The 14,057-nt window shown below is 43.5% G+C and overlaps 1 long non-coding RNA gene across 1 annotated transcript in view; it reads right to left on the bottom strand.

The window, feature by feature from the left end:
* Positions 1–13,857, bottom strand: part of LOC139457751 (uncharacterized) — a 291,878-nt gene extending 278,021 nt beyond the window's left edge. The window contains exon 1 of the long non-coding RNA XR_011652630.1: positions 13,775–13,857. This is a non-coding gene — a long non-coding RNA (uncharacterized lncRNA). The remainder of the gene's footprint in view (positions 1–13,774) is intronic.
* Between the last annotated feature and the right edge of the window lie 200 nt (positions 13,858–14,057).

Raw genomic sequence — 14,057 nt, 5'->3', positions numbered from 1 at the left:
CTGCATTTAATGGTTGAAAACAGGTACGATCCGGCCAGTATTGAAGGATTTGTGGTAAATGGATGCATAAGGCTAGAGATGTTTTATATCATCAACGGAAGGTCGGGATTGACTCCCTGGCCTTGTTAGCCAATGGAACCCTTGGTCGGCACAAGATCTTAATTGATAGTATACACCATGTAAACACGCCTTAAAATCGAACCAGGTCAAATGACTGATCATCGTAACCACTGCCCTACGCGCCATCCTTCATTGATGAAGACTGAAGAGATGCATTGTGGTCCACTAGGGGCGGCCATTGTCCAGGGGGAGTAACTCGATATGACGCCCCGAGCCCTCAGTCCGCCTAGGATTTGTTGCATGTTTCGTGTATATCAGGTGCGCCAACTTTCAAAACAGCTACTTTTACGAAGAGGAATCCTACTGTGATAAAAAAAACTCACATTTGCGCCCGTCAGATGCAGTTACGAAGACAGGCGCAGATACACACACCACGGACGCACCGCTCTCGCACCACGGACGCACCACGGACATACAACGGACGCGCAACGCACGCACCACAGTCGCACGACGCACACACCACGGACGCACCACTGTCGCACGACGCACACACCACTGACACACCACTGTCGCACGACACACACACCACGGACGCACCACTGTCGCACGAGACACACACCACGGACGCACCAATGACGCACCACCCATTCACTCGCCTATCCTACCGACGGTTACACTCTTTGCCCTAGTCCTCTGTACAACTGTGTTATGTCAATACGCCCGCCATCAACCTAGCAGCCCTTGACTTCGATCCCTGCTCACCGTGTACATTTCTTTAAGTGCAACGTGGTAATAAATGGTCCCTGCTTTCAATTTCTCTATTCGAAGCCTCTCGCGCTAATGCAATCAATTCTGTTTTAAGATAAACCATCAATAAAAATTGCAAGCAGGACTAACGTACAATGTTTCGCCGTGACATAAGTGTAGGGTATTGATACGCGTGTCCCAGAGACGCGCACCTATATTAAGAGAATTATATTTGTGATGAACGCTGGCGGTAAATAATACATCGTGGATAATCTTTGCAAATCTGTAATGGAATATATATGTAAGAATTACATACGATCACAGAGCTTGGCTGGACCCGTGTGTCATACTCGCTGGCTTGAGCTGGAGGAAGTTCAAGATTTGCCGACGCTCATCGATATATACGGATCGTTCCCGTGGGTTGAGACGGAGTTAGCACAAAGGCATGTAAATTCTTTTTTTCACATTCCCGATTGGATTTCAGAACATTTTTTTAAATTGATTCGATTGCTCATTGTCACACGAGTCAATAATATCGTTAAAAAGTGAGCGTTGATGAAGACTGATAGCCATGTGTTAAATCTCGTGTAAATGTTATCCTGGAAACACGGTATTTCATTTTAGGGAACAATCGTTCCCCCCGTGCGAGATGTTTGGTTCGGATGTAGGTAATGATTTCGGATAGGTTGCCTATATGGGTAAGGATGGATAATGCCTCCCTGTTGTCTATCACATGAGTGCGTACGCCACGAACATATCCCGTTCATATCCATGGTATCTGATTGTTGAAGCAGCATCTGTATTTCGAAGTTATTTCACGTATTTCAAATATGTATAACACATATGTGGCTGCTTGTACAAGTCCGGACTGATGCCGGTTTTATAGTGCTATCCCACTGAGATACCATGCCGCAATTTTATACTACTCAGACACAGTATACTGACTCCAAGGCGACTAGAACTTGTTATATCCCTTCAATGCCGAGCCAGACAGGGTAACAACATATACCATCTTTTTTTCCGTCTTTTTGTATGACGCGCCCGGGAATCGAACCCCCCGACATTCCGATTCCCGGGCAGACGCTCTACCACTACTCCACGGGAGGCGGTCCCTCAATACAGACATGTATGAACACAAACAATAGATGCGATCAGGAACTGTTCACTTATGGAAATGGAAAAATGGAAAAAGCTTATTAAGCATCGGATAATATTGTATATTTTCAGATATAACAGCAATTTGTAAATATCATATACTGTATATGTAAATATATATTCTGACTAAACATAGTTTGTTTTGTTTACAATATGTGATACTCATACATAAATACAGAAAACAGAATTGAATATGTAATGACATATGTTGTAAATATTATAGTTTTCAATGGCTAGCAGTCCGTGGAGCCATCTGGGGTAAGATACAATATTCATGTACCAACTTCTCGTCAGTGCTATGTGTGGATTATATACGAAATATAAATAGCAGTTCTGAATCTAGGACAATATAGGAGTGTTGCTTAACTTTTGTCCACTTTTGTCCACGTGTATAGCACGACGCAACAACCATCATCATCCATCATAAACAAGTCGCTAACGACCCAACAACCATCATCATCCGTCATAACAAGTCGCTAACGACGCAACAACCATCATCATCCGTCATAACAAGTCGCTAAACGACGCAACAACCATCATCATCCGTCATAACATGTCGCTAACGACGCAACAACCATCATCATCCGTCATAACAAGTCGCTAACGACGCAACAACCATCATCATCTGTCATAACAAGTCGCTAACGACCCAACAACCATCATCATCCGTCATAACAAGTCTCTAACGACACAACAACCATCATCATCCGTCATAACAAGTCGCTAACGACGCAACAACCATCATCATCCGTCATAACAAGTCGCTAACGACCCAACAACCATCATCATCCGTCATAACATGTCGCTAACGACCCAACAACCATCATCATCCGTCATAACAAGTCGCTAACGACCCAACAACCATCATCATCCGTCACAACAAGTCGCTAACGACCCAACAACCATCATCATCCGTCATAACAAGTCGCTAACGACGCAACAACCATCATCATCCGTCATAACAAGTCGCTAACGACCCAACAACCATCATCATCCGTCATAACAAGTCGCTAACGACCCAACAACCATCATCATCCGTCATAACAAGTCGCTAACAACCCAACAACCATCATCATCCGTCACAACAAGTCGCTAACGACGCAACAACCATCATGATCCGTCATAACAAGTCGCTAACGACGCAACAACCATCATCATCCGTCATAACATGTCGCTAACGACCCAACAACCATCATCATCCGTCATAACAAGTCGCTAACGACCCAACAACCATCATCATCCGTAATAACAAGTCGCTAACGACCCAACAACCATCATCATCCGTCATAACAAGTCGCTAACGACGCAACAACCATCATCATCCGTCATAACAAGTCGCTAACGACCCAACAACCATCATCATCCGTCATAACAAGTCGCTAACGACGCTAAAACCATCATGATCCGTCATAACAAGTCGCTAACGACCCAACAACCATCATCATCCGTCACAACAAGTCGCTAACGACGCAACAACCATCATCATCCGTCATAACATGTCGCTAACGACACAACAACCATCATCATCCGTCATGACAAGTCGCTAACGACCCAACAACCATCATCATCCGTAATAACAAGTCGCTAACGACGCAACAACCATCATCATCCGTCATAACAAGTCGCTAAAGACCCAACAACCATCATCATCCGTCATAACAAGTCGCTAACGACCCAACAACCATCATCATCCGTCACAACAAGTCGCTAACGACCCAACAACCATCATCATCCGTCATAACAAGTCGCTAACGACCCAACAACCATCATCATCCGTCATAACAAGTCGCTAACGACCCAACAACCATCATCATCCGTCATAACAAGTCGCTAACGACGCAACAACCATCATCATCCGTCATAAAAAGTCGCTAACGACCCAACAACCATCATCATCCGTCATAACAAGTCGCTAACGACGCAACAACCACCATCATCCGTCATAACAAGTCGCTAACGACCCAACAACCATCATCATCCGTCATAACAAGTCGCTAACGACGCAACAACCACCATCATCCGTCATAACGAGTCGCTAACGTTGCAAGAACCACCATCATCCGTCACAACAAGTCGCTAACGACGCAACAACCACCATCATCCGTCATAACAAGTCGCCAACGACGCAACAACCACCATCATCCGTCATAGCAAGTCTCTGGAACCTCTACCGACCAGGGCGGTGGGGTAGTCTAGTGGTTCAAGCGTTCGCTCGTCACGCCGACGACGCGGGTTCGATTCATGGGTACAATGTAGGAAGGCCATTTCTGGTTTTTCCCCGCTGTTATATTGCTGGAATATTGTTATGAGCGGCGTAAAACCATACTCACTGACTCTTCTATCTGTGAGTGAGTGTGTCAGATTGGTTTTACGCCGCTTTTAGCAACATTCCAGCAATATCACGGCGGGGGACACCAGAAATTGTACCCTTGTCGGTAATCGAACCCGGGTCTTCGGCGTGACGAGCGAACACTTTAACCACTAGGCTACCCGACCGCCCCCTTCTATATGTGAGACAATTACAACCACTACCAGCCGTGAACAACCATAGACTGTTCCCAACCAACCACACGGCAAACAAATACCACTACCAAACACAAACAACCACTAACAAGCGCTAAGTAACGAGAAATCATGAGAATTTGTTGTTTACGGAAGTAGAACCAACGAGCCGCGATTTATCCAATCATTAAAACATGTAAGGCTAGAGATATAATTATAGTTGTGTCAGTATTGCTTTAAAAAACGTTTTGAATAGCCAGTGAATTCCTGGCTCAGAATCAACACAACAATAGCGTGACGTCTACATGGTGATGGTCAACAATCACACTCGATAACTATATAACTGTCACTTTGTCAAACGAACACAAACACCACTACCTATCACATAGGCTCACTGATATGTTATATCTATTGGCATCCGCAGTACGACGCCCCCGCCGACTAAATCAATGTCCATCTGTTAATTTCATATCGTTTTAATTTATTGAAATAAACAGCCCCAGAGTGATATCAGTTTCAGACACTGATTATCCCATGTTTATAAATTTGATATATAGATCAATACTATCCCGCTGCCTCGCTGCCGCCGTGATACCGGGTCTCCCGACAATACTCCACCTCGCAGTAGTGTTCATGACAGATTGACCATGTATGCCGTATCACAGTCTTGCTGGGTGCTGGCATCGCGGATGTCTGTGATTTGTTTGCGCATCATTGTAGTGTAGGGAATTGTGGTTGTCGATGTTGACGCGACAATTGATGTCGTTGTTGTAGCAGTTGTATAGTTAGTAGGTGTAGGGGGAGTAGTAGCTGTCGTAGTAGTATCCGCAGTAGTCGCGATGGAAACCAATAATTGTAGTAAACGACGTAGTTGTGGTTGTAGTGGTAGTAATAGTAGCAGTGGTGGTGGTTGTGACAGCAGTAGTAGGAGCAACAACAAAACTAGTAGCAGCTGCAGCAGTAGTAGTGATGGTAGCGGCAGTAGTTATAGCAGTAGTAGCAGTAGTAGTAGTTATAGCTGCAGCAGTAGAAGTAGTGGTAATAGTTTCAGCAATAGTAGTGATAGCAGCAGTAGTAGCAGTAGTAATCGTGTGAGTAGTAGTAGTGGTGGCATCAGCAGTAGTAGTAGTAGTAGTGATAGCATCAGCAGTAGTAGCAGTAGTAGTAGTAGTAGTGGTGGCATCAGCAGTAGTAGTAGTGGTGGTGGCATCAGCAGTAGAAGTGGTGGTGGCATCAGCAGCAGCAATATTAGTGGTGGTGGCAGTAGTGGTGGTAGTAGTAGCATCAGCAGTAGTAGTAGTGATAGTAGTAGTAGCAGTAGAAGTTATAGTAGCAGTAGTAGTGATAGCTACAGTAGAAGTAATAGCAGTAGCAGCAGTTGTAGTAGTAGTACTGGCGGTAGTAGTAGTAGTGGTGGTAGTAGTAGTAACAGTAGAAGAATCATTAGCAAATGGGGTAGTTGCAGCGGCAGTGTACGTTCTTGTAGCTGTTTCAGTTGTTGCTGTAGTCGTTGTACATTGTCATATGTTATATATTTAGAAAGAATCCATGGACACGTTTAATAAACGTATTTTATAAACTTTGGCTCCTCGTCAGGGCGAATCTGGGAAGCGAACAAACCAGCAGGGACTTCGTCACGTTGAGGGGCGCAACTCGACCAGCGACTGCAACCTCCAAAGGCAATTTGACCTGTTTTAATCTATTGATACACATGTAGATCTATATCCCCAGGGAACTCCCGAAAAGCAATGTGGTTCTGACCCCGGATGCAAATTGATCCGTTTTTGTGGAAATGTAAATTTGATACTGCAATTTTAACGTGACGAATGTTAACAACTACCGATACGGACTCGTTAAAGTGTCTGGTGTGCCTCAAAGCGCTTTTTACCAAATTACATGTCGGACGTGAAAGTGATAGCTCCCTCATACCGTGCATCCGACCAGGACTTTGTTGACAGATCGCAGACCGTCAGACCTAAACACATAACACATTCCGAAACCCTTTAGAGAAACGACCAATGAAAAAAGAACACTTTGTTTTCGTCACCATGGCGACACGTTGACGAAAGTGGCGTTTACTGTCTTTTTATGTGAAGTCTTTCGGATTTATCAGTTCCACTAGGATGACTTGAATTTGTAATGAACTGCAAGAAATATAAGGCAAGAAGAGAATGGTAACTGGATGTTTTCTGTGGCACTGGGTGGAAAGAATCGTGGAAAACTTGCTAAACATGCAAAATAGTGTACGTTTTTGTTGAGAACTTTTACTTATTTTTTTATACCTATTGCTGTATTATGTGGTGTGTGTGTTGCGACAATACTCTTCGATGACATATTTTTGATTGAATGGAGTGAGTGAGTGAGTTTGGTTTGTACTGTCTTGTATAGTACTTCAGTGACGTCATGGCGTGTCAGCCTAGAGGGGATGGAAAGCTTGAAGTGATGCTTGTCGCAGATGTTGACAGAAACTGGTAAAGTAAAGTGGATTCGACCCCAGGACCAGAGGATTCGATGATGTGCAGCAAGCGCAATGGGCGCCACTCTGCACTAAACATAGCGGCGTTCAGGTCTCAGCTGATTCAGGGATATAATATTTTTCCATTGCAAAGGCTTTGATTCGCTTGTTTGCCTTGTCCAGTCTTCATTATTCACAGTGATTCGTGATATAACTGTTCTATGTTGTGTTAAACCTACAACCCACCACATTAACACGTTTTTAAATAGCATTTTCGTTTATATTATTTTTAGTAGTGACATTAGTAGCAGTTATAGTAGTAGTAGTAGTAGTCGTAGTAATAGTGATAGTAGTAGTAGTTGTAGTAGTAGTGTCAGAAGTAGCAGTAGTAGTGAACGTAGAAGCAATAGTAGCAGTAGTAGTAGAGTGAGTGAGTGAGTGAGTATGGTTTTACGCCGCTTTTAGCAATATTTCAGCAATATCACGGCGGGGGACACCAGAAATGGGCTTCACACATTGTACCCATGTCGGGAATCGAACCCGGGTCTTCGGCGTGACGAGCGAACGCTTTAACCACTAGGCTACCCGACCGCCCCAGTAGTAGTAGAAGTAGCAGCAGTAGGAGTAACAGTAGTAGTGAAAGTAGAAGCAGCAGTAGTAGACGAGGTAGCAGTAGCAGTGAAAGTAGAAGCAATACTTTTAACAGTAGTAGTAGAAGTAGCAGCAGCAGTAGTAGTAACAGTAGTAGTGAAAGTAGAAGCAGTAGTAGTAGTAGAAGTAGCAGCAGCAGTAGTAGACGAGGTAGCAGTAGTAGTGAAAGTAGAAGTAGCAGTGGCAGTAGCAGTAGTAATTATGTCAAAAGCAACATTCTCTGCACGCTTCTCTCAATGACACTTAAACGCTTTAATTTATATTAAGAACTGTTTTCTCTGAAATTTGCTGACCGTTTTTCCACAGTTCAATATCTTAAGCCTCCCGATACTCGCTCTCCTCACGGCGTCCTGGATACTGTGTGTGTCGTAATACCTCCCAAATGCTTTAGGACAGTTATTTCTTTATAATTAGAAAGAATAACTTTAAGATTGAATCTGCAATCGCGGAAAATGTCACCGTGACATAAACCCATCGCTGCAGCAAACAATTAAAGATGTCTGCCAAACCGTTGCATTTTGTCAGGCATCGGAAAACAAAACTCTTTGATTTAATTCTATTATATCGTACATCCATCAAACATTGTACGCTCGGTGGCTTTAGACGATGCTTTGATCCGTCTTTGAGTTACACGAGGGCGTGTCAACTTACCGTGGGAGTAAAGTCCTACGTGATGCCGGTCCTAGACGTTTACAAGTTTCGTGAAGCCCTAAGCACAGGTATGGTGCCGACAAACCAAGAAACATGATCGGGACGAACCGGGATTCAAACCCACGATCATGCTGTGGAACCAACGAGGATGGAGATGGTGCTGACAATTCAAGGATCATAATCGGGACCACTAGACCATCTGTGCCCATTGGGTGAGTGAGTGAATTACGAATTACGCCGTTTTAGAGCTGTTCCAGCATTATCAAGGCGGGGGACATCACGAATTTTACCAATGTTGGGCATCGACCTCGGACCGTTTGTGTGCCCAGCGAACGCTGTAACCACGTGGCTATCATTAACAGTCAGTGCCTTTGTATTGCAATTGCATGTGTGAGACATGTTCTCTGTGAACACAGGAGGCCCTGTCGTCTTTTGCGTCAAAGGTCGTTGTAAGGATTATGGCTCTTGGGCCCGCCAGGATCCTATGACCGTCGGTTCGAATATTGTTCCTTGTTTGGATCGTTGCTCACAATATCAATCACTAGATTGTTTACATACCGCCGTCATGAAGCTGGAATATTGTGTATTGAGTAGGCGTCAAATATAAAATAAATACACAAACAGGCACGCGCCCGCACACACACGCGCACACGCACATTTGGGCGAGGAGTTGAATCATTTGAAACAAATTGGCTGGGACTGCCAACAGGCTTGAGCCGAGTCGTCCTTATGATATTTACCATTTGGCGTATCAAGGGAATGGTGACATCCTCCATTATTTAGTTTTATATATCTTCAAAGACCCTCGTTTTGAGCCCGATTCGAATACTGCAAGCTAAAATTAGCCACCCAATCAAATACTCTCATGAGCGAGAAAAAGTCAGTGTTACGGGGTATGACGTCACTTTCGAAACGAAATCAAGTCGGTGGAATTGGTCCAGAGTATTTATTATAATTGAAAATCAGGTGTGGGTGAACATTCCCGGCCAATATTTCCTTCTTTGATTGGACCAAAATATACTGCTACAACACTGCAATGACATTTTCATGACACGGAGGTGCGCCTGCAGTTGACATTATATATACACAAGATCAGGTCCCCACCCTTCTCTAAACCGGCCCAGAACCTGGATATTGCATTGTGGCGCTATACCAGACAGGATATTTAAATTTACTTTGATGCATGTCCTTCTCGTGACAAATTGATAAATGTTTGATGTTAATAGATTCGTAATTAGGTTTTATTATGGACGCTGTCTATGTTCTGGTACCACTCTGGGTGTTGCAAGTTTAACTTAAGGAGAGATGACGTCCACTGAAATACGAGGTCATCCTTGGATAGTGATGGGTGGAGACTTGCAAATATTCTTTTTTAATAAACAGCATCATTTAAACCAAACGATGCAAATTAAAGCATGAGCCTGAACTATTCCAGCTACATGGACCTGTCTGTAGATGTCCAACTTGGACAAGCAAACCAGTGGTTGACAGCATGAATACTATAACAAGGCGGTGGGTGAGCTGAAAATGGGGTTAACGTTGCGGTTAAGATTTCATAACGACGTATCTCTCTGTCTCTGTCTCAGAGACACATATACTGACACCGGTCCGACCAGTCCTTGCGTTATCCCATTAATGCCGAGCGCCAGGCTTGGAAACAACACTTACCATAATTAACGTCTTTTGGTATGACGCAGCCAAGGATGAAACCATCGACATTCCACACTCCGGCAGACGCTGTAGATCTTGGGGTAGACGACGTGCGGGTGCGACGTCACGGGTGTAGTCACAGTCGGCTCTGAGTGCCCCAGTGGTCTACGGCGACTTCTATGCAAGGATCCGTGTCGGCATACTGCCATCTGTACCAAAGCAGCCTTCACATAGTCTAGACCAGACAACAAAGCCTTTTTGTAGTCGCCTCTTCCGGCAATAATGACCTTCTGGAACCTGGAGACCGCCTCCGTGGTGTAGTGGTAGAGCGTCCGCCCTGAGAGCGAAAGGTCCGGGTTCGATCCCCGGCCGCGTCATACCAAAAGACATTAAAATATGGTACTTGTTGTTACCCTGTCTGGCGCTCGGCATTAATGGGCTAAAACAAGGACAAGTCGGCTCAGAATCAGTATACTGTGTCTGAGTGGGGTATTCATGTTAAACTGCGGCATGGTATCTCAGTGAGCTGGTACTATAAATCGGCATCAGTCCGGACTAGTACAAGCGGCCACACACACACACACACACACACACACACACACGCACGCGCGCGCATGCACCTCACCTCACCTATAGAACCTGGAGGATATTTAAATGTGTAATTTTATTTTTCCGGTCTATCACTCTTATTTAGATGAACGCTTCCACTTGTACCATTTCCCCCCTATCCATGATTCGTTGATCCGGCATTTGTTAATTCGACGTAAGATGGTGTCTGGATTAACGAGTAATACACATTCAGGTGAATCATGACCTCTTCAGCTGCGATCTCTCCCCCCACCCCGTCATTTCTGTACTGCAGCAACCCATGCTTGCCTGTCGTAAGAGGCGACTGACGGGATCGGGTGGTCAGGATCGTATCCCAATTGCGATTATCGATGCTTATGATGTCAATCACTGGATTGTCTGGTCCAGTCATACTCGATTATTACACACCACCATCATACAGCTGGATTATTGCTGAGCGTGGCGATAAACAACAAACACACAAACAAAATAAATATTTGACATTGAAAGATACGACTACTGGTTTAGGCCCGACAATTTCAAATCACGTATCAGGTGTATTTGTTTTATTTATCACCCAAAACTGATTTCTACATGAGATATCGCTCAATGAAATGGCAGCAAAAGCTTTGCAGATACGTGACGTCACAATCAAACATCAGTGTTTTCCCTGCCACTGAAGCTAGTTAGCTGTACATTTAATCAAGTCACTGGTTTGTGACGATTATAAAGTGATCAAGTTAACAAGTAGAAAGAATGACTTACACATAATTTCTCCATCTCTTGCATGTGGTATCAAAGGTCACTTGAGTGCGATTCTTAAACCCCTTTCTTTAACGGTATCTAGGCAATGGAATGGAAGACTGAACACCGGGGGATATATATATACTCTTTTAGATTTCCATTCACGAAGATGAGGCCCTTATTTAGCATAATTGTTTTGGCTATGAACAATACTCAAACGAACATTTCTATTACAAAGAAAAGGCTACACCCAGCGTGAATTGAATGGTATCACAAATATATGAGGAAATCAAGGAGGGACCGCTCCCCACATCCCAGCACGGACATGGGTCCCCCTTCCTGGCTGTGGTGAGTTGAAAGACAAGACGTTAATTACAATATCAGGTGGGACATCAACACTATGAGTTAAAATGCATACACATAACGGGTGGTCGACACGCGTCGCACGAACATAGTGACACTGTCGTCAATGTTCACGTCAAAGCCACATGACCAATACATGAACACGCAGGTCCTAAACATGGACATACTGTCCTTAAAACGACATAACAATGTGGGTTATTAGGTGACCACTGGTCGTGAGATACTTTGTAATCATAGTCATGTGATCTACGATATTTTGTGACGATGAGTTAAGGATTATTATGCCTTCAACAGTCAAGAGACATGAGTTACTATGTGACCGACAGTCACAAGACATGAGTTACTCTGTGGCCAATAGTCACAAGACATGAGTTACTATGTGACCAATAGTCACAAGACATGAGTTACTATGTGACCGACAGTCACAAGACATGAGTTACTATGTGACCAATAGTCACAAGACATGAGTTACTATGTGACCAATAGTCACAAGACATGAGTTACTTTGTGACCAATTGTCACAAGACATGAGTTACTATGTGACCAATAGTCACAAGACATGAGTTACTTTGTGACCAATTGTCACAAGACATGAGTTACTTTGTGACCAATTGTCACAAGACATGAGTTACTTTGTGACCAATAGTCACAAGACATGAGTTACGATGTGACCAATAGTCACAAGACATGAGTTACGATGTGACCAATAGTCACAAGACATGAGTTACTATGTGACCAATAGTCACAAGACATGAGTTACTATGTGATATTGGTCATCATGTGAATGTGACCGATAGTCATGAGACATGGACAATTATGAGACGGATAGTCGTGAGATGTAGGTTATCACCGATAGTATGATATAAAGGATACACTCTTCCGCAAATCCACTCTCCAAATCATTACCAAACAATGTACGACTATGTGGCGCTCCTTACACGTTTTTCAATAACAACACGTCCTTATACACAGCCTATATAAATCACCTTCAAAAACAAATCGTGAAAGAAACTTTTCAATAAATACATGGCAGTATACAAATACCGACTAAATTAGCTTTCTGAAAACGTATACTTAAGCGGCACACGAACAACAATATACCGTTATCATGACTTGTCTTCATTATTCCAGCTGCAATTCAAATGTAAACATGACAATTATTAAATCTGTTCATCTTTTTAATTCTTTCCAGCCAACACGCTCTCCTCAGCCCGCGGCCAAAATTCCAATGTCGCTCTTCAAATAGATATTGTTATTCTAACTACGATATAAAATGAATTTGTGGTTTAAAACTCTGCAACATATCCAGCCCAGGGCTCTGATATCTCGACCATACGCCCCAAACATGGACGCATTAGCGTTAATTATTGCTTGCGGTCCGTCAGCTGCTGGCTGACACAGAAGGCTTCTTGCCTAATATCTGAAGCTCTCTTAAATTGATCAAATATACCTCAAGGTCGCTATGCTACTGATGAAATTGGCTTCGACATCAAGCGAAAACTATTTTGACATTTTGATATTATTATGAAATCAAACGACGAGGTCATGATTAAAGCAAATTTACGCTACCGTTTTCGCCAAATATATTGTAAACAAGGTTTCATCGTCTAAAAGGTTTGCTAAGACGCTCCCAGTAATTACAACGACAATATTTGTAATTTGAGCTATTACACAGATAACGATGTACTGTTGTAATAATCTCTAGGTATCAAAGAAACGGAATCTGGACCGAATTACCCTCTCGCATGTCTAAGGGTGTTTAAATCTAGGAATTATATACACACAGAAGAGATCAATGCTAGGACTAAAATATCTTGCAAATGTACTTTTTTGGTAGAACGTGTTCTTATACATACATACGCATTCGCTCATATCAGTGCGCCACACAATGCAATCATTTGCCGTTACACATCAACGCATGTAGTTCAAATCAACGATTAAAATGAAACAGATTTGACATATCAAAGTATCTGTAAAAAGAACGACAATTCTCCAATACTCCGAACAGGGCTTCAGCAGCAGCAAGTCTCTCTGTATTTCAACCCAACGTCGAACAACCGAAGGGTATAATGACAGGCGATTGTATTTCGGTTTACAAGTTAATCACCTCCTAGGCTGGACCAGGAGATTGCAGCCATCAGCAACTTCAGAAAGAGCTAATAGATCAGTGCTCGGTTTAAACAGGGTTTTGTTAAAGACATCATGCAGAAGATTCAAACACGAACTTACCTGGATAGTCCGACAAGTAAGGTAGCGAAAACCATCCGTAGGAACAGAAATCTCCCGACTTTGATGCTAAGGTAGACTCGGAGTGGTATTGCCCTATGGTAATAGAACAAGCCAGTCTTCGGGATCGAATCGATAGCTTCCTAACAGTCGATCACTAGGCAGTGCAGAATGTGACGGCCGATAGTGTAACTCCCCTCCGCTAGGGGGTACTGGCATTGATGGTGGCCACAGACGGGGAATGATGGCATGAGAAGACTTCGCAAATTGACCTTTGCTCTGCGGA

Source organism: Haliotis cracherodii, unplaced genomic scaffold, assembly GCF_022045235.1.
Source record: "Haliotis cracherodii isolate W230 unplaced genomic scaffold, xgHalCrac1.p SCAF_12, whole genome shotgun sequence".
Taxonomy (NCBI): Eukaryota; Metazoa; Mollusca; class Gastropoda; order Lepetellida; family Haliotidae; genus Haliotis; species Haliotis cracherodii.
The sequence above is the reverse complement of the archived record's forward strand: the minus strand, read 5'-3'. Positions and strand labels throughout refer to the sequence as shown.